The sequence below is a fragment of the Gobius niger genome (assembly GCF_951799975.1).
Source record: "Gobius niger genome assembly, chromosome: 13".
Classification (NCBI taxonomy): domain Eukaryota; kingdom Metazoa; phylum Chordata; class Actinopteri; order Gobiiformes; family Gobiidae; genus Gobius; species Gobius niger.
The window spans coordinates 33,389,626-33,402,202 of NC_136864.1; the positions used below are offsets into that span (position 1 = coordinate 33,389,626).

General features: G+C 46.3%; 1 protein-coding gene across 2 annotated transcripts in view; it reads left to right on the forward strand.

The window, feature by feature from the left end:
- Positions 1 to 6,963: 6,963 nt before the first annotated feature.
- The window catches only part of LOC306973224 (cadherin-12-like), a 129,698-nt gene continuing 124,084 nt past the window's right edge, over positions 6,964 to 12,577 (forward strand). For both annotated transcript variants that reach the window (XM_079570116.1, XM_079570117.1), the window contains exon 1: positions 6,964 to 7,068. The gene's annotated coding sequence lies outside the window, so the exon portion shown is untranslated. The remainder of the gene's footprint in view (positions 7,069 to 12,577) is intronic.

The window sequence follows — 12,577 nt, forward strand, 5'->3', positions numbered from 1 at the left end:
TGATCTGAAACAGCGAAAAGCAGCTCCGCGGACTCAGCGCTGGAGCCGGGGCAGAACTGCGCGTCTTTCAGCCTGAGCAGAGCTTTTCTCCGGGAGGGAACAGGTGCACGGAGCTCACAGCCAACCGGAACCTAACGAACCCGTCCGGACCGAAGAAAGCTGTGGAGCTGTCGAAGGATTTCTCTGATCCAAACACTCACCACTAGCCTGAAGGCTGGCAGGTCACCCGACTCGCTCCAGAGCATGTTGCTGTGTCCTTGAGCCAAACACTTGACCTTCCAGTCCCGCCGATTGTAAAATGTATTAAAGCGACAAGTTGCAGTACAATGTACTTTCTCGTCGTACAGTTGCTAATGTTTTGTCCGTGGTCACCCGAGCATATCGTGCGTTCTTAACCGTATTAGCAGGGTACATGTTCTCCCTGAGTTTGCGCTGCAGGCTGCGCTCACACCTGATGTACCCGCTGTTTCTGCCCCACTGGGCTGCTGTGGCTAATGTGGCTAATGCTGTGTTTTAGTTTCACACAAGCTGAGGCCTGCCCTCTGGCCTTTGGTCCTCCGAAGATCAGTGTGGACATCAGGCACACATCACATCACAGCTGCCACAGCGTAAACGCCAACCCACACAATGCTGTGGAGGAACAAAACAATACTGCTCCACTGCTTCACAACTCGGCACCGGAGAAGATACTGCACTTTCATGGGTTATGGTAATAGACAAACAAACCAATACATCTTTTGAGGATAGTTCAATGTAAAATGAGTTTAAACCAGTCTGTGCTTGGGGCTGTTTTGAAAAAAATAAAAAGAAGTGAAAGGGTGATTTGACTGTTTTGTTCCCAGAGGGCGCTCCAGACAAAAATATTAACCAGTCCTGGCCCCTGTGTATCAGTCACTGTCATGTCTTTAGGAGACCCCTCCGGCAGGGGTCTCCTAAAGTGAACAAAAAGACTCCTGGTGAGGCGTCTTTCCAATATTACGGCCCTCGCCTCTGGAACCACCTGAGGAGGAGCTCGGGGCTGAGGAGGAGCTCAGGGCTGAGGAGGAGCTCAGACCTGAGGAGGAGCTCAGACCTGAGGAGGAGCTCAGACCTGAGGAGGAGCTCGGGGCTGAGGAGGAGCTCAGGGCTGAGGAGGAGCTCAGGGCTGAGGAGGAGCTCAGACCTGAGGAGGAGCTCAGACCTGAGGAGGAGCTCAGGCCTGAGGAGGAGCTCAGGCCTGAGGAGGAGCTCAGGCCTGAGGAGGAGCTCAGGCCTGAGGAGGAGCTCAGGGCTGAGGAGGAGCTCAGACCTGAGGAGGAGCTCAGGCCTGAGGAGGAGCTCAGACCTGAGGAGGAGCTCGGGGCTGAGGAGGAGCTCAGACCTGAGGAGGAGCTCAGGCCTGAGGAGGAGCTCAGACCTGAGGAGGAGCTCGGGGCTGAGGAGGAGCTCAGACCTGAGGAGGAGCTCAGACCTGAGGAGGAGCTCAGGGCTGAGGAGGAGCTCAGACCTGAGGAGGAGCTCAGGCCTGAGGAGGAGCTCAGACCTGAGGAGGAGCTCGGGGCTGAGGAGGAGCTCAGACCTGAGGAGGAGCTCGGGGCTGAGGAGGAGGAGCTCAGACCTGAGGAGGAGCTCAGACCTGAGGAGGAGCTCAGACCTGAGGAGGAGCTCAGGGCTGAGGAGGAGCTCAGGGCTGAGGAGGAGCTCAGGGCTAAGGAGGAGCTCAGGGCTGAGGAGGAGCTCAGACCTGAGGAGGAGCTCAGGGCTGAGGAGGAGCTCAGGGCTGAGGAGGAGCACTTTGTGATACCTTTCGGTAAGAAAAGCGCTTTATAAATAAAGTTTGATTGATTGATTGATACAGAGACATCATGTAAAATATCAATGCCCAGTCTACTTGAATAGATCTGGGGTCTTCCTCAGGACGAGTGGGCACTCCAGGCGTAAAGGAGTGACTTGCTCAGTCACTCACTCTGGTGAAGCGGTTGGGAAATCCCTACATACAGCTAATGAAGCATCATGAGAGGAGTTCTTTCATAGAAGTGGAATTAGACCCAAAAAAAGCCACATCTGTGCACCATTGCAACGTTTCCAAAACCTCAAGCTAGTGTCTGATCAGTTGCGTGTAAGAGGAAGAGTCCAGAGCCTCTGCAGGGTTCAATCATTCAGACTGAAGCGGGGGCTGCTGCCTGTCTGCCCCGGGCTCTGTGCTCCTTCCACACTCTATTAACTTTAGCCAATATTTGGCCATTTTATCTGACAGGTAAATACTGTGTGTGCATTTTGATAGTTTCTTTTCAATGATTCAGCTCGTGTTCTGTGCGGTACGTGGAGGTGAGGAGCGCTGTCCAAACTCAGCTCAGGCTCAGTGGATGAAACAAACCGAGCTGAGTGGAGGACACTGGACATGAAAGTTGCATTTTTAAAGGCACACTGCGTAACATTTTGGACTACACTGTTGCACAGTGTTAGCTTGGCTAACGCCTGACTAAAATCAGAAGTGATATTTAGTCTGGGGACCAATTCATTTTCTGGTAGGAGAGGTGTGGTTTACGATTGTCCATGGCCGATTATTGGGCGCTATGAATGTAGTCATATGCGTCTGCACGAGGCCACAGCCGATCGTATCATAGTATCCATGACGTATGACGTACCCGCTGTAAACATTCCAGCTAAACTATTTAGACCACGGTCTGAAGCTTGATCAAAAGATGGAGTCACGTCTGCTGCCGTCATGTTGGATCCATATATAAACTTTTTAAAATGTGTATCCGTAAACAAACATACAAGCTTCCGTTTGTCTAATAGTGCATGTGAAGATTTTGGCCATGGAGCCCAGACTGTTTTGAAATTCGAAATGATTCGAGCGCATTCGAAGTGATTCGAGCGCACACAGCAGTCTGGCGTTAGCAGTCTGTTCGATATTAACTGAATACATGCATTTAGAATACACATTTAGAATACTCATTTTGTATTCAGGTAGTAACTCTACAGTTACTTGATATCAAAGGAATACATCTGTGGTTTGTGTTTTTTCTCTGTACAGAGCTGGTGGTTGCCGGGGGCGTGGCTGTGCAGAGCTGGTGGTTGCCGGGGGCGTGGCTGTGCAGAGCTGGTGGTTGCCGGGGGCGTGGCTGTGCAGAGCTGGTGGTTGCCGGGGGCGTGGCTGGCACCTGCAATGAGACGCACCTGTACTTGATATGAGGAACCAGTCCTCTCCACACTGCCAGATCAGTCCATCTCATCCGGTAAAGCCTGACCTGTTTTTGTCCTGTTGTCGTATTTTTGAGAGACACTTACCTGTTTCCTCCATTTGCCCAAGATTGCCTCTGCTACGCCCTAGGTTTTGTCTGCTCCGTCCTGGTCCTCTTCTGCAAATAATCACAGTACAAATCAATGTGAAAGTATTCTAAGTATTCAGAATACAGTACTCTGATTAGACAAAGTAATGGAATACCGTACTAAATACACTGTAAGGCGAGTATTCAGTATTCTGTAACTATAAATACAATTTCAAATTATTCTCCCCAACACTGCTGTCTCCAGAAATACAGAACATGCTTTTAATGAGCAGCTTGATACAAAAAAGGATATTTTTTGCTGATGGTAATCAAAGCATGGCCATACGGACACTTAAAGCAACCTGTATTTAAATCTGTTAAATGTATAGCTTGTCCATCTGTATGTAACTAAGCATACAGAGACTTAATGAACTCTGTGTTCATTAAGGCGGCACACAGCAGGTGAAAGCATAGATGTTTCATGCAGTGGTCAATGTGGACATTTTTATTTCCTCCCAAGACATCTTCATTTTCATGTCAGAAAATGGAACTTGCGGTTATCCATACTCACTTTCTGACGTTGTGTCACACGGGGCTGGAGATATCCAGGAAGTAACTACAACATCTCATAGCAAAAGCCGGGTTCCGGTTTGAAATATGAAAACATAAAAATGGCACAAAACCTGCAATACATTCTTTCCAGCAAATGTTTCAAATTGATATCTCCCTTTTTTCCCTCGTCACCTGCAGTGTCTCGCCTTAATAACAATAATAACATTTATTTGTTGCTGCCTGTCTTAACACCCAAGGTCACCTTATAATTAAAAGAGGGTAAAAACAACAGCACATAAAAAGGTGATTATAACCTAGCTCTGAACAGGTGCGTTTTAATGTGGGACTTAAAACAGATGAATAGAGTGAACTAATGTGCAGTGGGAGTGAGTTCCAGAGCCCGGGTGCTGAGCGGTTGAAGGCCCGAGCACCCATGATGTCAGATTAAAGGATGGAGGGTGGCAGACGAGGAGCGGAGTGAGCTTGCTGGTCTAAGTCTGAATCAGGTCGGAGAAGTATGTGGGAGTCAGGTTATGGAGAGTTTTGAAGGTTAGCAGGAGGAGTTTGTACTCTTTTTGACCGGTATAGGGGAATTGTTGAAGAACTGGTACTATGTGATCAGGCACAGGTGCGGGTGATGAGTTCTGGATATGTTGTTAATGGTGGATGTGTTTCTTTGGCAAACCGGTAAGGAGGGAGTTTCAATAGTCCAGACGTGAAGTAACGAGTGCATTGATGAGGACTTCAGTGTGAGTGCTGCATGAGGGAGGGGCGGAGTCTGGAGATGTTTCGAGGATGGGAAAAGGCTGTACGTGAAATCGGTGTGTGAGGTAAAAAGTGTACTGTCCAAGATTGCACCAAGGGCCAGATCTTGTGGTTCTTAGCGCAGGCTGTAGAGCAGACGACTGCGCAGACGGGTGGAGCTCCTCAGTGTCATACCTGGCACAAAAAGTGGGCAGGACAGGAGGGGGGGACAGACTCGCATTGCGATGTTGTGGTGCCGCCCCCTCCCCATGCTTTCCCCAGACCTGCGGAAGGCGGTGGGTTGCGAGGGGGGGGGTGTTCTCTTGTAAACGCGTAACATGCGTGATGCAGCGCAATGTTTAGTAAAGATTAAAGAAATAAAAGTGTCCCTCCGCTGCTGCAGATCCAAGATGAGCGGGCGGGACAGAGAGGAGCAGCCTCGCCTTGGACACCGTCCGAATAGCCTGGCATCCAGACTAATCTCCGATGTTTATTAATTAATAAACAGGAGACTAGTCTGGCGACCCTGTCGTAGAAAAGCTACTGCTGGAGGCGGGACTAATGTGGGACAACCGGAGCATAGCAGCCAATGAGAACATAGCGGATGTGAGTTGTAGTCATTCGGACGTTAACAAAGGCGCTCCTGCCACACGGAGTTCAGGAAATGACTTCTGTCGTTTATGTCAGAAAAACTTAAGAATACAAGCAAACCGGAGCATTACATGAAGTGGTTGCTTGTGTTGAAAAACTACAAAACAAAGGCGCAACAACGTGACACCCGTGCAGGGAGCTGCTCTGATTGGTCGGTAGGCTCCATATCGCTGCGTCACTTCTTTTGAAAGCGCGCAATGGAGTGTTGCCAGACCCTCTTCTGTAAAGAAGCGGAGTCTGGTTGGCGAGACTACCGTTCGAATGCGCAAAGTTACGAAATGTAAAGGATTTAACTGATCAGAAACTGTCATATCGGCTGTGGAGGAGTTGCAGAGTTATGCAGCAGCTGCAAGAAAACTGTAGCGTATTTGGAACATGTGAGCTACAGCTGCAGGATTCTTGGAGCGGCTGAATTGGAAAAGAAAACAAAACGTTGCTCTGCGCCCTGTAAAATGCGCTTCTTTCTTTTGGACTGAGCTGTGGCTCCACAAGGAGCATCATCAGGAGGTAAAGACTGACACACGATGGAAAAGTCTCCTTAAAACTCAGATCAGACCTGGTGTTGTGGCACTTGAGGCATGTGTGGTTTATTTATGGAAAACTGTTGTTGTTTTGGTGTTAGGGGTGTGGTGTTGATCTACTGTATCAAAGTAAACCCGTGTGTAACCTACGTTCAAACAGACTTTTCAAGGTAACTTTGCTTTTGTTTTAATTTTGACATTGATTCTAAAGAAGAAGACAAGGCGGCGCGATGTAAAGAGGAACATAATGTGAATGTGCCACAGAAGAGCGGTTCCAAGTGCTGCTTGTTATGAACCAGCCTCAGTCGCCTCTTTTTCTTAAATAACGCCCTCTCCCTAGCGGCCCAGCCTTGAGCGCAAAACCTGCGCCACACGCAAGATCGCGCGTGCACCACGTTGCGTTTAGAGTTGTGCACGGACTGCGCCAGTGACAAGATCTGGCCTGAGTGGAGGTGGGGACCAGAAATCCGTCAGCGATGATACTGAAGGACCGGGATGTGGTGAGTTCTTGGATCCAATGAGTAGGACTTCACTTTTATTGCCAATGAGTTTTGGATTGTTGTATGAAAACCATGATGTTATTGTCTGCAGTCAGTGAGGGTGGTGGGTGGTGAGGCAGAGTCCGGTTTTGCGGAGACGTAAATATGTGTGTCAGTTGCATAACAGTGTAAGCGGATACCAAAGCGGTAGGATGTAGATAATGAAGAGCAGCGGACCAAGAACTTAGCCTTGTGGGACACCGTGATTGTGGTGGGAGGTTGATGATCTGTTCTGTTCTGTCCTTGGATGTATTGTGTGTGGTCAGACAGGTAAGAGCGGAACTAGAACAGCGCAGTACCTGTGATGCCAGAGCAGAGCCGTTCAAGGAGCAGTGAATGGGAAATAACCCGTCAGGTCTGAGGAGCTGTGCCACTTTTTGATCATTTGTTAACAGTTTTTCACCAACAGGAAAGCAACTAATAAATGCTCACGCTTTTTTCTATTTATCGGGTGAAACGTTACGCGGTGTGGCTTCAAATTCCAACCAAAATTCAGCAGAAAAAGTGACAGGACTGTCCTTATAGCGCAGTCAGTGAAGCGCGTGAGAATTCCCTCTCCGCACTCACTCATGCAGAGGTGAGAGAGAGAGAGAGAAGGGAGGGGGCGGGACTTCCAGCTCGGATCTTCTCTCGCAAACGCCACCACACGCGGCTCCAGCGCAGCATAAAGACCGCTTTGACTCCAGACGCGCGTCCTCCTCCTCCTCCTCCTCCATACACCCCTCACACGGACCTATTCTGGACATAACTCTGCACACCGACGCTGCTTCGGGATCCCGCGGGAACTCTCCGAAGAAGAAGAAGGAGGTATGGGCACGCTTAAACATCTTGGAATATATTAGCTCCCACATTTCCACGCGCGGCCGTGTTATATCAGAGTCTTGTGTTGCAAAGTGCCCCGGACTGTTGCGCTAATCCGTCGGCGTTAAGTGGGGCAGTAAGCCAAAGGGTTTAGGGAGCAGGGGAGTAAGGGGGGGAGTGAGTTGTGGGTGGACGGGGGTCTTAGCCATCCTTTTAAATCAATTAGAGAAGTGACAAGTGGAGGAGCTGCATTCGGGACATGTTGCGCATTCTAAAAGGGGATGGAAAGGATTAGAATGATCTGCTGAACACTGGCAGCCCTGAGAAACGTGCGTAAGTCTGTGCTGTTGTTTGTTGTTTTATTACTACTGGTGTCAATCTTTACAATACTCTCTATGCACTACGTCCCTCTCCATAGATTTAGACTCCGAAAAGGCTCAATCCACCCAGGCTGAGGAAATGTTTGTGAAACGTCAACTAAATAAGCCCTAACATTCAACCCCTTCACCAAGAGCATTTTCTGTCTGATCTTTGTGTCAGCTTTACCCATATCGAAAAGATTCTTGACATGAGAGTATACAGCCTGTAGTCCAGTGTAGCGCCTCATTTGAAAGCTAAGACCGACAAAACTCATCCAAGCTTCTTCCTTGTTTTGTTTCAACAGAGCAGTAAGGCTTTTCCGGTTTGCGTTGACATCTAGCAAGTTTATTGGGAAACATCTGCCAAGTAATGCGGTTTATCGAAGCTTTACATCTCACATCTGACATAGTCATCTTCTCCTCGGGTGAACTGATTCTGCCCCGAGTTTCCCAATTACAGAATTACTAAATAGGTGTGCATTCCAGTTGAAATGTCAAAGTCAGAGCTCGGAAATTCCAACTTCCGAGATCAAGTGGAACTCACCATGAGGTCTTAGCTTTCAAATGAGCCATTACCCTGTTTATTTTAGTCAAAAATGGTCCTGAAGAAAGCAACTGGTCAATAGGAGAGCATTGGTGCTGCAATTGTTCAATAATTGTTACTTTAATTGTAACAATGGGACAGTTCTGATGAATCCAAGTCAGAACTGAGCCAAATGTCTTCTGCCTGTCTGTCCACAGTTTGGGGGGAGACTGAGGTTGGTTGGAACATAATTTGTGCAGATATTTCATATTTACATAAAGCAGCTGCTTACAAACGAGCGTGTGTTGGTGACAATCTATGAAAAAATATTATCCGCATTTAAATGTTTTATTTTTCAAAATCCACAAAAACCTGACCTGATGGAATTCATTTTCAGATTTTGCGTTGCAAAGGTGTTCTTAACCTGTTTACCTCCACCCACACAAGCATTTTTTCTCCAGTTATTATCCAGGTATCCAGGCATTACCCAAATGTAAAAGCTTCCTGAAAAAAGCATCAAAATAGAGGAGGGGGGGCAAAGAAAAAAACTTTAGTTGTGATCGCAACTGCTGAATCGCCTGGAAGAAATCAGGCGACGTTTCTTGACTGTGTGATTGTTAAAGGTGACCCTCTAGCTGTGAAGCATCATCTTTCCTAACCCTAACCAAAAACAGTCTGACTGTGAGCCTGGTCATTCGCTCTCAGATCATTTTATTTTCTCAGATTAGCCTGCCTTAAAATGAGTCTTTTGAAAGGCTCTTCTTCCGGGACGGATCCCACAGATTGGGCTCAGTCCTTCACGAATGCAGGGGTAGATTCCTCAGTACCGGCACATGAAGTGTCCCGGGACCTTCTTGTTGTGAGGAAGGAAGGGCTTGGGTCCAAAGTAAGTTAAGCCCAGTGCCCCAGTGTGTGTGGAGGAGTGGAGGGAGGAGCCTGCTAATAGGGTTAGTGCAGGAGTTAGGAGTCGAGCCAGGAGCAACCATTCTGAAGGTGAACTCTGTCCTTCAGGTCAGCAGAACACTGGATCCCTACTACCATTAAAGCTCTTAGGAGGGAACACACATTGTCAGGCTATTTTTACAGCACAAGAGTATCCACAAATGTAAGCTCGTCTTAACACACGAAACATGCACAGATTTGTCCATTTGTGGCATTGAAATTCTGCTCCCCAGGCATTTAAATGTCATTGAAGTTGACTTGCTGCTGCCTGTAAACCTTGTGGAATCAGCATCATATTTAGCATATTTCTCAAAACGGAATGACATGATCGCTAATTTGTAAAAAGAAATTGGTTTTTGAAAGAAGTATTGACAGCTTTGGCCCAGGGCATCTGTGGCTTCAGTAGATGCTTGCCATGCTTAACCTGTTAACAGGGGCAGTGTTTCCCAACCAGGGGTACGGGGACCTAGCAGGGGGTACTTGGAACAATTTCAGATTGAAAAAAGGGAAAATGTATCATATTTTTATAGGAAAAGCTATATTTTCAGTAAAATGTGTTGCTTTGGGAGAATTTTAGGTTTATTTTGACTGCAACATTGTCCTTTTTCTTACAAATACCACTTTTAAGTAATTACTTTCTAAATAAACTGTAACACCCTTGAGGAGAGGGGGTACACGGTTGGCCACTGAAAGGCCAAAGGGGTACGAAAGACATAAAACGTTGGGAACCACTGATCGGGGGATAGGGTTAGGGTTCACTCACACAGATCTCACACATAGTTTTAGAAACTAGAAGGAACTTGGCTTTCAAATGAGGCATCACACAGGCACATAGGCTGTAAGCTCTCCAGACAAACCAAACCCTAACCCTACTCCTAACCCTAAGGCGGCAGTTAACAGGTTAAAGCTACGTCAGTGTTTTTTCTCACTTGGTCATTATGGGGTATTGCAGATTGAAAATTAATAAGTTAAAATATAATAATGCAGCGCGGAGCAAAAATCTGATTATACACATCGGGCTAATGTATGTGCACACCCAAACACTGTGTGAATGTCATCATCACCAATCGCTAAACTGAAGGCTGCAGACATTTAAGACAGCATAAAGGTCCCGGGTTCAATTCCCACCTGGATGGGGCCGTTCTTTGTGGAGTTTGCAAAGAGACAATTTGTGTTTTTAAACAGTGCAGCATTTTCTACCAAGAAAGTGTTGCTTTTTTGTGTAAACGTGACCTGTCTGACTTCCAACGAAGTAGAAATTCATATCTAATGTTGGTTTAACTCATAACAATAGGTTTGTTGCACAATGTGGCTACGCTAGTTCCTCTGAGCTGAAGTTGTGGCGCTAGTGCTTCCTGTTCGTATTAATTTCCATTAAGATTAGTTTATACCCGTGAATCATCACATTTCCTAGCGATTCTGTGGTGGACAGTGAGTTCCTGGTAGATGATCACTTCCTGCAGGTTGATGAGTTGCTGTACAGTGTAAATATTTCCGTAGAGGAGACGTCTATATTGACTTTGTCCTGAAGCTAAAGGCTAACATTAATTTCATGCATTATACAATTTGAAATAGTGCCTTTTATTATTATTATTTTTTAGCCTTTAGCTTCAAGACAAACTATCAATTCTTTATGATCACAGGTGTCTCCTCTGAACTCATTACACCCTACATCAACATTTGAACACACACATATATATATATATATATAATACAGACAGGAAGTACTGGCGCTCACAACTTCAGGTCAGAGGAACTAGCATAGTCATACCGTGCAACAAGCCAATTGTAACGGTGACCTATCGACCATCACAAAAACATTTTATAGGCTTTGCTAGACTCTGATCTGAATGCTCACATCCTCCATCAAGTCCATTAAAGCTCAGAAACTGAACTGTGGAGGTTCTGACCGTGAGCTGTAATGTGACTGTTGAACCTTTAATAAACCGCTGACAGAGCATGCTCAACATCCCAGAGCCTGGATAGTAACATTGTTTTTAAAAGTTTGTTGCAAAGTTTGTTGCATACACTGTGTTCCAAATAATTATGCAAATGAAATTTTTCTAAGATGTTCTAAATTGTCATCTCAAATGAGAGTCAGCATCATTTTCAAGTCTTTAACTGGTAGAGGATCATTTAAATGTGGTTGAAAAAATCCCCCAGTGATAACAGTATTTTTTTCAAAAATAAATATAGTAAAAACCTCTAAATCCACTGTTCCAAATTATTATGCAACTCATCGTTTCAAGTAAGGGATAATGTATAGAACGCTGGTCATTATCGGGAAAATAAGCACCGACAGGGCGAACCGGACCCCGACGCGAAGCGGAGGGGTCTTGTTTCGCCCTGAAGGTTATTATACGGCCATTTGCCAACTGAACACACAAAACATTAACTTCGTACACTTTTATGAAGGTCGAAAGGTTTATTTAATGACTTCCGCGACAAATAGTTCCCAAAAGTTTGCGCGTTGCGCTGCAGCGTTTGGCTAGGCTGGAAGAAGCAAGGCTAGCCGCTAGCCCAGCTACTTAGTTGAAGGCGCAGTTGGAGGAATGGTGGTGAATCTTTGGGTAAATTGAAAGTCAGACTCACGCTAACTTCACGAGCGATTCCCCGACTTCTCTCTCAGTGACGGGGACAGAGAGTGTCCGCTACTACGTACGCGCGGAGTGATATGAAAGCACGAACTCCGTTGCCATGGGCAGCGGTCATTATTTTTCTCAGAGGTCCTTTATCAGAAAATAATGACCGGTAGAACGTTGGGAAATCCCATTCAAATCAACGGAGCTTCTACTTACGTTGTGAAGAGCCGTATAATAATACATTTTAAAGCTTGTAATGAACTGAAAATGGTCATTTGTTGAGTTTGTAGCATTAGGAGGTCATATTTACTGAAATCAAAAGCTATTTCAATCAAAAACATCTCAATAGGTCAAGTTATATTTTAACATAGGAGCCCTTGTGTGAAGCAGCTTCAAAATTCTTAAATCCATTAAACTTGTGAGTTTTTGGACAGTTTCTGCTTGGATTTCTTTGCAGGATGTTAGAATAGCCTCCCAGAGCTGCTGTTTGGATGAAAACTGCCTCCCACCCTCATAGAAGTTTTTATTGTTGAAGCTCCAAAGGTTCTCAACAGGGTTGAGATCAGGGGAGGAGGGGGTCCACATCATGAGTTTCTCTCCTTTTCTGCCCATAGCAGCCAGTGATGCAGAGGTTTTCTTTACAGCAGGACATGGTGCGTTGTCATGATGAAGATGATTTTGTTCGGGAAAACACGGCTCTTCTTTTTGTAGCATAGAAGACAGTGGTCAGTCAGAAACCACATATTCAACATATTTTCACATATTTTTCAAAGGTCATTTTCACACCTTCAGGGATCCTAAAAGGGCCTAAAGGGGCCGACCAGCTCTCTCACCATGACTCTGGCCCAAAACATGACTCCGCCCCCTCCTTACTGACGTCACAGCCTTGTTGGGACATTGTGGTCATTCACCAACCGTTCACTACTCCATTGATCTGACCATCCAGGGCTACACGGCCTCATCAGTGAACAAGACTGTTTGAAAATGAGTCTCATGTATTTCTGAGCCACTGCAGCCGTTTCTGCTTCAGCTTCAATGAACAGTTTAGGGGAGGCCGGATAGAAGGTTTATGCACAACTGCAGCCTCTGGAGGGTCCGACACCTTGATG